This window comes from Oncorhynchus nerka, linkage group LG15 (genome assembly GCF_034236695.1).
Source record: "Oncorhynchus nerka isolate Pitt River linkage group LG15, Oner_Uvic_2.0, whole genome shotgun sequence".
In the NCBI taxonomy this organism is placed as follows: Eukaryota; Metazoa; Chordata; class Actinopteri; order Salmoniformes; family Salmonidae; genus Oncorhynchus; species Oncorhynchus nerka.
In genome coordinates, this window is record NC_088410.1 from 15,353,842 (window position 1) to 15,369,444 (window position 15,603).

Here is a 15,603-nt window from a genome sequence, read left to right on the forward strand (position 1 = left end):
TGTCTATTAGACAAACTGCGTGACAGCCTGTATACCCTGCCCATCTATATGTTATGTCTATTAGACAAACAGCGTGACAGCCTGTATACCCTGCCCATCTATATGTTATGTCTATTAGACAAACAGCGTGACAGCCTGTATACCCTGCCCATCTATATGTTATGTCTATTAGACAAACAGCGTGACAGCCTGTATACCCTGCCCATCTATATGTTATGTCTATTAGACAAACAGCGTGACAGCCTGTATACCCTGCCCATCTATATGTTATGTCTATTAGACAAACAGCGTGACAGCCTGTATACCCTGCCCATCTATATGTTATGTCTATTAGACAAACAGCGTGACAGCCTGTATACCCTGCCCATCTATATGTTATGTCTATTAGACAAACAGCGTGACAGCCTGTATACCCTGCCCATCTATATGTTATGTCTATTAGACAAACAGCGTGACAGCCTGTATACCCTGCCCATCTATATGTTATGTCTATTAGACAAACAGCCCTGCCCATCTATATGTTATGTCTATTAGACAAACAGCGTGACAGCCTGTATACCCTGCCCATCTATATGTTATGTCTATTAGACAAACAGCGTGACAGCCTGTATACCCTGCCCATCTATATGTTATGTCTATTAGACAAACAGCGTGACAGCCTGTATACCCTGCCCATCTATATGTTATGTCTATTAGACAAACTGCGCCCTGTATACCCTGCCCATCTATATGTTATGTCTATTAGACAAACTGCGTGACAGCCTGTATACCCTGCCCATCTATATGTTATGTCTATTAGACAAACTGCCAGCCTGTATACCCTGCCCATCTATATGTTATGTCTATTAGACAAACAGCGTGACAGCCTGTATACCCTGCCCATCTATATGTTATGTCTATTAGACAAACAGCGTGACAGCCTGTATACCCTGCCCATCTATATGTTATGTCTATTAGACAAACTGCGTGACAGCCTGTATACCCTGCCCATCTATATGTTATGTCTATTAGACAAACTGCGTGACAGCCTGTATACCCTGCCCATCTATATGTTATGTCTATTAGACAAACAGCGTGACAGCCTGTATACCTGCCCATCTATATGTTATGTCTATTAGACAAACAGCGTGACAGCCTGTATACCCTGCCCATCTATATGTTATGTCTATTAGACAAACAGCGTGACAGCCTGTATACCCTGCCCATCTATATGTTATGTCTATTAGACAAACAGCGTGACAGCCTGTATACCCTGCCCATCTATATGTTATGTCTATTAGACAAACTGCGTGACAGCCTGTATACCCTGCCCATCTATATGTTATGTCTATTAGACAAACTGCGTGACAGCCTGTATACCCTGCCCATCTATATGTTATGTCTATTAGACAAACTGTATACCCTGCCCATCTATATGTTATGTCTATTAGACAAACTGCGTGACAGCCTGTATACCCTGCCCATCTATATGTTATGTCTATTAGACAAACAGCGTGACAGCCTGTATACCCTGCCCATCTATATGTTATGTCTATTAGACAAACAGCGCGACAGCCTGTATACCCTGCCCATCTATATGTTATGTCTATTAGACAAACTGCGTGACAGCCTGTATACCCTGCCCATCTATATGTTATGTCTATTAGACAAACAGCGTGACAGCCTGTATACCCTGCCCATCTATATGTTATGTCTATTAGACAAACTGCGTTATGCCCATTATATGTTATGTCTATTAGACAAACTGCGTGACAGCCTGTATACCCTGCCCATCTATATGTTATGTCTATTAGACAAACTGCGTGACAGCCTGTTCTATGTCTATTAGACAAACAGCGTGACAGCCTGTATACCCTGCCCATCTATATGTTATGTCTATTAGACAAACAGCGTGACAGCCTGTATACCCTGCCCATCTATATGTTATGTCTATTAGACAAACTGCGTGACAGCCTGTATACCCTGCCCATCTATATGTTATGTCTATTAGACAAACAGCGTGACAGCCTGTATACCCTGCCCATCTATATGTTATGTCTATTAGACAAACAGCGTGACAGCCTGTATACCCTGCCCATCTATATGTTATGTCTATTAGACAAACAGCGTGACAGCCTGTATACCCTGCCCATCTATATGTTATGTCTATTAGACAAACAGCGTGACAGCCTGTATACCCTGCCCATCTATATGTTATGTCTATTAGACAAACAGCGTGACAGCCTGTATACCCTGCCCATCTATATGTTATGTCTATTAGACAAACAGCGTGACAGCCTGTATACCCTGCCCATCTATATGTTATGTCTATTAGACAAACAGCGTGACAGCCTGTATACCCTGCCCATCTATATGTTATGTCTATTAGACAAACCCTGCCCATCTATATGTTATGTCTATTAGACAAACAGCGTGACAGCCTGTATACCCTGCCCATCTATATGTTATGTCTATTAGACAAACTGCGTGACAGCCTGTATACCCTGCCCATCTATATGTTATGTCTATTAGACAAACTGCGCGACAGCCTGTATACCCTGCCCATCTATATGTTATGTCTATTAGACAAACTGCGTGACAGCCTGTATACCCTGCCCATCTATATGTTATGTCTATTAGACAAACAGCGTGACAGCCTGTATACCCTGCCCATCTATATGTTATGTCTATTAGACAAACAGCGTGACAGCCTGTATACCCTGCCCATCTATATGTTTTGTCTATTAGACAAACTGCGCGACAGCCTGTATACCCTGCCCATATATATGTTATGGCTCTGGGAGCCCGCAAAAGCCAGCAGGGATAGAATGCAAGAATTTGCCATATTCTAATATTCTCATGTGCCTATTTATCGCCTACTTATCGCCTACTTATCGCCACCATGGTCCGTGGTGTAACTTGCACTCAAGCAGGCCTAGATGATCTGAAACTATTTAATGGTGACAGTTATCATTGGAATGTGAAGCAATCCAGGTATTCTTTAAAGTCAAGAAAATCCTTGTTCTGTAAAAGAAAAAAAAACGTTCTTATTGTTGAATAAATGAATTTTTCAAGCGGTAGGCCGAGGGCATTATAATGACATGTGGAGTAGAGCGGTAGGCCGAGGGCATTATAATGACATGTGGAGTAGAGCGGTAGGCCGAGGCATTATAATGACATGTGGAGTAGAGCGGTAGGCCGAGGGCATTATAATGACATGTGGAGTAGAGCGGTAGACCGAGGGCATTATAATGACATGTGGAGTAGAGCGGTAGGCCGAGGCATTATAATGACATGTGGAGTAGAGCGGTAGAGGGTTAGGGTTAGGGTAAGGCTTTAGGGGAAAATATATTTTGAAGGGTAATCAATTTTAGGTTTCCACAAGGATAGTACATCACGTGTGTGTGTGTGTGTGTGTGTGTGTGTGTGTGTGTGTGTGTGTGTGTGTGTGTGTGTGTGTGTGTGTGTAAGGGAGAAAAGATGAAGAGATCTGTCATCAATTATTGTTGTCAACAAGCATTATTGACCTAATGCAACCGCAAGGCTCTCCAGAGGGTAGTGATGTCTGCACAACGCATCACCGGGGGCAAACTACCTGCCCTCCATGACACCTACACCACCCGATGTCAAAGGAAGGCCAAAAAGATCATCAAGGACAACAACCACCCGAGCCACTGCCTGTTCACCCCGCTATCATCCAGAAGGCGAGGTCAGTACAGGTGCATCAAAGCAGGGACAGAGAGACTGAAAAACAGCTTCTATCTCAAGGGCATCAGACTGTTAAACACCCATCATTAGCACATTAATGTTTACATATCTAGTTTTAATCATCTCATATGTATATACTGTATTCTATACTATTCTACTGTATCTCATTCACTTAATGTTTACATCTGGCATTACTCATCTCATATGTATATACTGTATTCTATACTATTCTACTGTATCTTAGTGACTTAATAATGTTTACATATCTAGTTTTAATCATCTCATATGTATATACTGTATTCTTTACTATTCTACTGTATATTAGTCCGTTCCTCTCTGACATCACTCGTCCATATGTGTATAGTTTTAATTCATTCCTACTTAGATGTGTGTATATTTGGGTATATGTTGTGTAATTTGTTAGATATTACTTGTTAGATTTTACTGCACTGTCGGAGCTAGAAGCACAAGAATTTCGCTACAAACGCAATAACATCTGCTAATCACGTGTATGTGACCAATAATATTTGATTTGATTTAATGCAGGGGTTCTCCATTTTTTGGGGCCAGGGATCCCCTTTGTAATAGCACATTCTTCAGGGACACCTCTTTGGCCGGGGTAGGTTGTCATTGTAAAGTTCTTATTAACTGACTTGCCTAGTTAAATAAAGGTTAAATAAAGGTTAAATAAAATTAAAATAAACAAATAATTAAAACACAACTCGAGTGCGATTAAAATAGCCTACAAGGAGTTGTACTCTGATGTTTGCTTCCTGCAGTAGGCTACATGGCTGGGCCAATCAAGTCTTGGGCCCGAGGGAAACAACATTTAAAAGGTCTCCTCTTGGCATGGGATAATGTCCTGCTATTCTCCACATTTTACCACTTGACAGAAAAAACTTTTCATTTTTAAAGCATAAATTACAGTGCATTTTATTTATTATTTTTATATATTTTTTAAACATATTTTGAGATCTTTCTGAGATCTTTCCTAACCCTAACCTAACCTTAATCTAACCCTAACCCTAATCTAACCCTAACACTAATCTAACCCTAACACTAATCTAACCCTAATCTAACCCTAACCCTGCAGTACCTCCGCGGATCCCTAATGCATATGATAAATTGCTAAATTGTACATTTAGAGCAGTAATCAATTGATTGGAATAATTTGACTGACAGCGATCCAACCATTATGAGAACCAGGATCATGGCTAGAAAGGAACCATCTTTTGTTAAATTAACGTTCAAAGTAGTTTTTTTGTTGTTGCATTCTAGCTAACCCTAATCCCTTTCCTAACCTTAACCTGATTATCCTAACCTGCTACGTTAATTTTCCTAACCTGCTGCGTAAATTCTCCTAACCTTCTACGAAAAGTCAAATCTGACGTTAATTTGACAAAAGCTGGATCCATTCTAGCCATTACCCCGAGGAATTGGGAGAACCAGGGTGTTTTCCTATTACTTTTAGTGGGTAGTGAAAGTGATTGATAGACAGAGATTGACAGCCAATCGGCTGATAGAAAAATGATTGACATAAACATGCTCCAATGACATGACGACAAATGAGTGACATCGCCCCAAAATTATCCAATCAAAGTTAAGAAGAGGGCGGGATAAAGACGGGTGGGTAGCAACAGTTGCCCGGGTGAGGACGAGGCGCCATAGTCACGGTAGTCGTGGCGACAAGAACCAAGCAACGAGAATCAACAACAACAACCAGAATCATTAAGAAACAAACTTTAACACCAAAGCCAGGAATATTCCAGTGGGAATTTGAGGTGAATAAGCAACACCTTTATAAAACCGTCGTCTGATGTTTATGTCTGAATAATTTTGTTAAGTTGTTTAACGTTGTATTGCTTTAATCGAGCGTTAAAAGGCACTAGCGTGGCAGAGATGGAATAGCACTGGTCCCAGCTAGTTGCTCACCGCTTTCCAAACGCAGACGGTTGTTATGACGATGTCAAATCTGTTATAGGAATACAAAATGGCGGGTGTTGTAATATGAGAATCTTGTACTTTTAGTTGTTCGAAATGTTTTGTTCGCAAAGCTTTTAAACATGAAAAATAATTGTTAAACTTAGTGAACGAGGCATACTTGTCACATGTTTACGGATACTTTTGATTAGAAAATCACTTTAGATTTTCTAACTTTTTTTCAAATCTAATTGCAAAACAGACATATGTGCCAGTGTGTGTAAACAGAAGCATAGAAACGAATGTGTCATGATGTTGACTGTTATTTTATAGTTGTGAAAAAGTTTTCTCTAGTAAAAGTGATCGTCATGCCCGTACTGTGCAATGTGTGCCAGATCTCATGCTCTGCCGTCCTCGCGGTGGCTGTCACGCAGGGAGGGGAAGGTGGGTTGAGCATATGGGTGGGATTGACATTACCTGAAGCCAATGGAGAAGCAATATTTAGAAGCATACACCAATGGCAACTGGAGAAAATATTATATGATATGCTTGTAGAGAAGGAGCAAGGTGCGTTTCCTGTGTGCTGTCGCTATCAGAACGTGTGTGTGTGTGTGTGTGTGTGTGTGTGTGTGTGTGTGTGTGCAGTTCAGTTCAGAATCCTCACGTGGTATATTTTACTAGTGGAAACTTCTCATTATCAAATGTATGGCATAGTTAAAGGGTCTATATGTAATAATTTCATGGGATATAACTATGATATAACTATGATAATAGTTTGTCAGAGCTCACACCTCAGTGCTTTAGATCAGGGGTTCCCAAACTCAGTCCTGGGCCCTAGAATGACACAACTGATTCAAGTACCCAACTCATCATCAAGCTTTGATCATTTGAATCTGCTGTTTAGTGCTATGGACAAAAAAACTTGCACTTGGGGAGGTTTTTGCATCCAACAGGAAGAACCTTAGTGTGCCTCAGCCTCAGACAAAATACTCACTTCCACCCTGGTTTCTGTCCACCTTTGTCAGTGTGCTTTCACAAGAGGTGGCCTGAAGTGTGTTGAAAAAGGTTTGAAAGTGTGTTGGCACAATTCTACACATTGTGTGTGTGTGTGTGTCATAACCAACTCCTTCCCTTGTCCTTCCCCCAGAGTGGTGGTCTTGGTCCAGCCGTGGCGGTAGTCATGGCGACCCCAGGCTACACAGAAGAGCTCCAGCCGGCCCCCCAGCCCAACGCTGTCACCATAGCAATGCAATCAGCCACGCCCTCCCGCTCCACGCCAACCCAGTTCAACCAGTCAGTGTCCATCGTCTCCACAGCCGGACAGGACAAACTTCCTGCTCAAGCCACGCCCACCATGGCCCAGAAGACAGTGGTTCTTGCCACTCCTTCTCAGACTCAGTTTGTTACCACGGAGATCCAGAGTTCTGCCGTTCAGCAGAGTAACGGACAGAGTTCCACACCGCAGTACATCGTAGTGACTGTTACAGGTGAGGCATTCTCACTCTCTCACTCTCTCAGGTGAGAGTAGCTGACATGATGAAACATGTCTATTCCACCACAGCCACACCTTCCTCTCCTGACGACTGTTACCATGGTTATCTACCAGACCTGTAGGACAGGCTCTCTGAGGTCCAGGTTGGTTAATGGTTGGTCTGTTCTATGAGGTCCAGGTTGGTTAATGGTCTGCTCTCTGAGGTCCAGGTTGGTTAATGGTTGGTCTGTTCTCTGAGGTCCAGGTTGGTTAATGGTTGGTCTGTTCTCTGAGGTCCAGGTTGGTTAATGGTTGGTCTGTTCTCTGAGGTCCAGGTTGGTTAATGGTTGGTCTGTTCTCTGAGATCCAGGTTGGTTAATGGTCTGTTCTCTGAGGTCCAGGTTGGTTAATGGTCTGTTCTCTGAGGTCATGGTTGGTTAATGGTTGGTCTGCTCTCCGAGGTCCAGGCTGGTTAATGGTTGGTCTGTTCTCTGAGATCCAGGTTGGTTAATGGTCTGTTCTCTGAGGTCATGGTTGGTTAATGGTTGGTCTGCTCTCCGAGGTCCAGGCTGGTTAATGGTTGGTCTGTTCTCTGAGGTCCAGGTTGGTTAATGGTTGGTTTACTAACCCAGTGGAAACCTTAAAGCACCGTTGTAATTTAACCTGCATTAGGCCATTTAGAAGCCACTTTTATTCAAAGTAACTGACAACAGAGGCTTTTTAATGGCCGCATAGGGATTTGAACCCACAACCTACAACCTTTGCCAAGTGGTCCATGCAGGACTACCGTTAGCTGCAGGACTACCGTTAGCTGCAGGACTACCGTTAGCTGGGCTGTAGGAGGGACATACTGGCACGCAGGACTACTGTTAGCTGGGCTGTAGGAGGGACATACTGGCACGCAGGACTACTGTTAGCTGGGCTGTAGGAGGGACATACTGGCACGCAGGACTACCCTTAGCTGCAGGACTACCGTTAGCTGGGCTGTAGGAGGGACATACTGGGACGCAGGACTACTGTTAGCTGGGCTGAAGGAGGGTCATACTGGCACGCAGGACTACCGTTAGCTGGGCTGTAGGAGGGACATACTGGGATGCAGGACTACCGTTAGCTGGGCTGTAGGAGGGACATACTGGCACGCAGGACTACCGTTAGCTGGGCTGTAAGGAGGGACATACTGGCACGCAGGACTACCCTTAGCTGCAGGACTACCGTTAGCTGCAGGACTACCGTTAGCTGGGCTGTAGGAGGGACATACTGGCATGTGGCCAACACCTTTCTGCTACTAATCTTGGAAACTCAGAACGACAATCTTGCTTAATTACATAGATGCTCGATTAAGTTCTGTCCGCGAGAGATAATTCTACTACCTACCATCAGTAAGCCTGTTCGCTACCCAACAGTCTTTGGGGCAGATATACACAGGACGTTTGTATATGATTAAAAAATAATAATAATCCAGCGCCAGCTGTGCCACCAGAGACTCTGGGTTCGGCCCAGGCTCTGTCGTAACCGGCTACGACCGGGAGGTCCGTGGGGCGACGCACAGTTGGCCTAGCGTCATCCGGGTTAGGGAGGGTTCGGCCCAGGCTCTGTCGTAACCGGCTGCGACCGGGAGGTCCGTGGGGCGACGCACAGTTGGCCTAGCGTCGTCCGGGTTAGGGAGGGTTCGGTCCAGGCTCTGTCGTAACCGGCCGCGACCGGGAGGTCCGTGGGGCAACGCACAGTTGGCCTAGCGTCGTCCGGGTTAGGGAGGGTTTGGCCCAGGCTCTGTCATAACCGGCCGCGACCGGGAGGTCCTTGGGGCCTAGCGTCGTCCGGGTTAGGGAGGGTTCGCGCCCAGGCTCTGTCGTAACCGGCCACGACCGGGAGGTCCGTGGGGCGACACACAGTTGGCCTAGCGTCGTCCGGGTTAGGGAGGGTTTGGCCGGTAGGGAAATCCTTGTCTCATCGCGCACCAGCGACTCCTGTGGTGGGCCGGGCGCAGTGCGCGCTAACCAAGGTTGCCAGGTGCACGGTGTTTCCTCCGACACATTGGTGCGGCTGGCTTCCGGGTTGGATGCGCACTGTGTTAAGAAGCAGTGCGGCTTGGTTGGGTTGTGTATCAGAGGACGCATGACTTTCAACCTTCGTCTCTCCCGAGCCCGTACGGGAGTTGTAGCGATGAGACAAGATAGTAGCTACTAACAATTGGATACCACGAAATTGGGGAGAAAAAGGGGTAAAATTCACAAATAAATAAATAATCATTTAAAAACACAATTCCACCACATGTGGATATACACTACATTTAAAATCATTGAGGACAGCTCTGTAACATTTAAACAATGTATTTCCATTGTAGTCCCACTGTAAAGCTGCCAGACTAGTTGACCAGCCATACTGTGTGTTGTGTGTAGTTTATTTGCATCTTGTCTATTAGTAGATTACCAGCAGCAGCTAACCTGCCAGCCGGGCAGGGTGTTAGTATCAGGTAACACTAGTGAGGCCTGGCCTGCTCCACTCACACCACAGACACACACACTGGAGCTAGAGACAGATCTGCCTGTCTGTCTGTCTCTGTCTCTGTCTCAATTTAATTCAAGAGGCTTTATTGTCATGGGAAACATATGTTAACATTGCTAAAGCAAGTGAAGTAGATAATAAACAATAACATTGAATGGATCATCATACTATATGAACAGTAATAAATCACAAAAGTCAACATCTATCTCTGTCCACCCTCTCTTCCCTCCACCCTCCCTCTCTTCCCTCCACCCCTCCCTCTCTCCCCTCCACCCTCCCTCTCTTCCCTCCACCCCTCCCTCTCTTCCCTCCACCCCTCCCTCTCTTCCTCCACCCTCCCTCTCTTCACTCCACCCCTCCCTCTCTTCCCTCCACCCTCCCTCTCTTCCCTCCACCCTCCCTCTCTTCCCTCCACCCTCCCTCTCTTCCCTCCACCCTCCCTCTCTTCCCTCCCTCCCCCTCTCTTCCCTCCACCCCTCCCTCCCTCTCTCCTCTCCACCCCTCCCTCTCTTCTCTCCACCCCTCCCTCTCTTCCCTCCACCCCTCCCTCTCTTCCCTCCACCCCTCCCTCTCTTCCCTCCACCCCTCCCTCTCTTCACTCCACCCCTCCCTCTCTTCCCTCCACCCCTCCCTCTCTTCACTCCACCCCTCCCTCTCTTCCCTCCACCCCTCCCTCTCTTCCCTCAACCCCTCCCTCTCTTCACTCCACCCCTCCCTCTCTTCCCTCCACCCCTCCCTCTCTTCACTCCACCCCTCCCTCTCTTCCCTCCACCCCTCCCTCTCTTCACTCCACCCCTCCCTCTCTCTCCTCACCTGATACCTGTGTTTATATGATGGGGGGATTGTTCCCTCCATCTAGGGAGATTAGCTGTCCAAGGCCTCCCTCTGCCTGCCTCATATATAAGGCTGGAGAGATGGCCAGCCCTCTGTCCTCTCTCCATCTCCTTCTCGTCTGTCCTAAGAGCTATGTTCTACAGTAACTGCTGTTATAGTGTGGAGACAGAGTATCGCCCTCTGTCCTCTCTCCATCTCTCTCTCGTCTGTCCTAAGAGCTATGTTCTACAGTAACTGCTGTTATAGTGTGGAGACAGAGTATCGCCCTCTGTCCTCTCTCCATCTCTCTCTCGTCTGTCCTAAGAGCTATGTTCTACAGTAACTGCTGTTATAGTGTGGAGACAGAGTATCGTGAGTACTGCTTTATTATTTAATGATTTGATATTTGATGAAGTTGTAAACATAATCTCATGTTGTTTATCTTCCTCCCATCCATCCTCTTCCTCCTGCTACTCTCTTTCTCTCTCTTCCTCTGTCCTCTTTTCCTGCTACTCTCTTTCTCTCTCTTCCTCCTGTACTCAATCTTTCTCTCTCTTCCTCTGTCCTCTCTTCCTGCTACTCTATCTTTCTCTCTCTTCCTCCTGCTACTCTCTTTCTCTCTCTTCCTCCTGCTACTCTCTTTCTCTCTCTTCCTCCTGCTACTCTCTTTCTCTCTCTTCCTCTGTCCTCTCTTCCTGCTACTCTCTTTCTCTCTCTTCCTCTGTCCTCTCTTCCTGCTACTCTATCTTTCTCTCTCTTCCTCCTGCTACTCTCTTTCTCTCTCTTCCTCCTGTACTCTCTCTTTCTCTCTCTATTTTCATTTACTGTGTTCCATCGATTCTCTCGCTCATCTCGTCTCTCTCTCGTCTCTCTCTCTCTCTCTCTCTCTCTCTCTCTCTGTCTCTGTTTCTCTCTTTTCTTTCTCCATCTGTCTGTCTCTCTCTCCTCCCTCCCTCTATCCATCTCTTCCTCTCTCCTTCTCTCTCTCCATAGATGGCTCTCTCCATTCTAGTGACAGTGTATCAGACTCCAGTCCTCCAGTAGTTGTGGTTCAGACAGGGGTCTCCACCCAGGTAGTACAGCAGACCACCCAACAGGTACGCTACACACACACCTGCACGTACACACACCTGACGCACACCTGACGCACACCAGACACACACCTGACGCACACCAAACACACACCAAACACACACCAGACGCACACCAAACACACACCAAACACACACCAAACACACACCTGACACACACCTGACGCACACCTGACACACACCTGACGCACACCAGACACACACCTGACGCACACCAAACACACACCAAACACACACCTGAAGCACACCTGACGCACACCTGAAGCACACCTGACGCACACCAGACACACACCTGACGCACACCTGACGCACACCAGACATACACCTGAAGCACACCAGACATACACCTGACACACACCAGACACACACCTGACGCACACCAGACACACACCTGACGCACACCAGACACACACCTGACGCACACCAGACACACACCTGACGCACACCAGACACACACCTGACGCACACCTGACACACACCAGACACACACCAGACATACACCTGAAGCACACCAGACACACACCAGACACACACCAGACGCACACCAGACACACACCTGAAGCACACCTGACACACACCAGACATACACCTGAAGCACACCTGACACACACCAGACGCACACCAGACACACACCTGACACACACCTGACGCAGACCAGACGCACACCTGAAGCACACCAGGCGCACACCAGACACACACCTGACACACACCTGACACACACCTGACACACAGAGTGCGAGTGGTTCAGACATTGTCACCAACAGCCAAGAGTGGAAGAAACAGAGATGGATAGAAACAGAGAAGGATAGAAACAGAGATGATAGAAACAGAGAGATGATAGAAACAGAGATGGATAGAAACAGAGATGGATAGAAACAGAGATGGACAGAAACAGAGATGGATAGAAACAGAGAGATGGATAGAAACAGAGAGATGGACAGAAACAGAGATGGACAGAAACAGAGATGGACAGAAACAGAGATGGACAGAAACATAGATGATAGAAACAGAGATGGACAGAAACAGAGATGATAGAAACAGAGATGATAGAAACAGAGATGGACAGAAACAGAGAGATGATAGAAACAGAGATGGACAGAGATGGACAGAAACAGAGAGATGATAGAAACAGAGATGGATAGAAACAGAGATGGATAGAAACAGAGAGATGATAGAAACAGAGATGGATAGAAACAGAGAGATGGATAGAAACAGAGAGATTGATAGAAACAGAGAGATGGATAGAAACCGAGATGGACAGAAACAGAGATGGACAGAAACAGAGATGGACAGAAACAGAGATGGATAGAAACAGAGAGATGATAGAAACAGAGATGGAGAGAAACTGAGATGGATAGATACAGAGATGGATAGAAACTGAGATGGATAGAAACAGAGATGGACAGAAACTGAGATGGACAGAAACAGAGAGATGATAGAAACAGAGATGGATAGAAGCAGAGAGATGATAGAAACGGAGAGATGATAGAAACAGAGAGATGGATAGAAACAGAGATGGATAGAAACAGAGATGGATAGAAACAGAGAGATGATAGAAACAGAGAGATGATAGAAACAGAGAGATGATAAAAACAGAGAGATGATAGAAACAGAGAGATGATAGAAACAGAGAGATGGATAGAAACAGAGAGATGGATAGAAACAGAGATGGACAGAAACAGAGAGATGATAGAAACAGAGAGATGATAGAAACAGAGAGATGGATAGAAACAGAGATGGACAGAAACAGAGAGATGATAGAAACAGAGAGATGATAGAAACAGAGAGATGATAGAAACAGAGAGATGATAGAAACAGAGAGATGATAGAAACAGAGAGATGGATAGAAACAGAGATGGATAGAAACAGAGAGATGATAGAAACAGAGAGATGATAGAAACAGAGAGATGATAGAAACAGAGAGATGGACAGAAACAGAGATGGACAGAAACAGAGATGGACAGAAACAGAGATGGATAGAAACAGAGATGGACAGAAACAGAGAGATGGATAGAAACAGAGAGATGGATAGAAACAGAGAGATGGATAGAAACAGAGAGATGGATAGAAACAGAGAGATGGATAGAAACAGAGAGATGGATAGAAACAGAGATGGACAGAAACTGAGATGGACAGAAACTGAGATGGAGAGAAACAGAGATGGACAGAAACTGAGATGGAGAGAAACAGAGATGGATAGAGCGAGCGAGAGAAGAGGCACCAGTGGAAGACAGACAGCGAGAGGGATATCCCTCATTCCCATCTCCAAAAGCAGCCCTTCCCTCCTCTCTTCCTTCTCTCCTTCCCTCCTCTCTTCCTTCTCTCCTTCCCTCCTCTCTTTCCCTCCTCTCTTCCTTCTCTCCTTCCCTTCTCTCTTCCCTCTCTCCTTCCCTCTGTCTTGTTCCACCTCATGATGCTCTACGTGTCAGCTGCAACACTCAGAGTATGAGAGGGAGAGAGGAGAGGGAGGAGGGGATACAGGAGGGGAGGAAGGGGAGGGAAGGAGAAGGGAGGGGAGGAAGGAGAAGGGAGAGAGGAGGGGATACAAGAGGAGAGGAAGGGGAGGGAAGGAGATAGTTGGGGAGGAGAGGAGTGATAGAGCGAAGGTTTCTGAAAGGGAGGGAGGGAGGGATACAGGAGGGGACAGAGCCCCAGGACAACAGCACAATTAGACCCAACCAAATCATGAGAAAACAAAAAGATAATTACTTAACACATTGGAAAGAATTAACAAAAAAACAGAGCAAACTAGAATGCTATTTGGCCCTACACAGAGAGTACACAGCGGCAGAATACCTGACCACTGTGACTGACCCAAAATTAAGGAAAGCTTTGACTATGTACTGACTCAGTGAGCATAGTCTTGCTATTGAGAAAGGCCGCTGTAGGCAGACCTGGCTCTCAAGAGAAGACAGGCTATGTGCTCACTGCCCACAAAATGAGGTGGAAACTGAGCTGCACTTCCTAACCTCCTGCCCAATGTATGACCATATTAGAGAGACATATTTCCCCCAGATCACACAGATCCACAAAGAATTCGAAAACAAATCCAATTTTGAAAAACTCCCATATCTACTGGGTGAAATTCCACAGTGTGCCATCACAGCAGCAAGATTTGTGACCTGTTGCCACGAGAAAAGGGCAACCAGTGAAGAACAAACACCATTGTAAATACAACCCATATTTATGCTTATTTATTTTATCTTGTGTCCTTTAACTATTTGTACATTGTATATATATATATATATATATATATATATATATATATATATATATATATAATATGACATTTGTAATGTCTTTACTGTTTTGAAACTTCTGTATGTGTAATGTTTACTGTTCATTTTTGTTGTTTTTCACCTTATATATTCACTTTGTATGTTGTCTACCTCACTTGCTTTGGCAATGTTAACACATGTTTCCCATGCCAATAAAGCCCTTGAATTGAATTGAATTGAGTGAGGGAGGGAGGTAGTTGGAGAGGAGCAATAGGGTGAAGGTTTCTGAAAGAGAAGGAGGGAGGGAGGGGGGGAGGAAGGGAAGAGAGTGAGGGAGGGAGATAGTTGGGGTGGAGAGGAGTGATAGGGCGAAGGTTTCTGAAAGAGAGGGAGGGAGGGAGGAGAGAGAAGGGAAGGGAGGGAGGAGGGGAGGAAGGGGAGAGAGTGAGGGAGGGAGATAGTTGGGGTGGAGAGGAGTGATAGGGCGAAGGTTTCTGAAAGAGAAGGAGGGAGGGAGGGAGGGAGGGAGGAGAGAGAAGGGAAGGGAGGGGAGGAAGGGGAGAGAGTGAGGGAGGGAGGGAGATAGTTGGGGTGGAGAGGAGTGATAGGGCGAAGGTTTCTGAAAGAGGGAGGGAGAGCGTGATAGAGAAGAGAGATGTTCATATGAATTCCCCTGAGACTATTAAATGAGTTACTGGTTTCTCTGTAGGTGCAGCAGCATGTTTACTCCAGTCAGTATGTGGAGGGAGAGGACTCTTCTTACACCACCTCTACCATGTGAGTAGTACACACACACACACACACACACACACACACACACACACACACACACACACATACCATGGAGACATGTTCTATATATCGTGTTTTACAGATTATTATTGTATTATTTTCTCTC

General features: G+C 45.7%; 1 pseudogene; it reads left to right on the forward strand.

Annotated features, from left to right (window-relative positions):
- Window positions 1–5,342: 5,342 nt before the first annotated feature.
- LOC135559784 (MHC class II regulatory factor RFX1-like) overlaps window positions 5,343–15,603 on the forward strand; it is a 38,214-nt pseudogene continuing 27,953 nt past the window's right edge.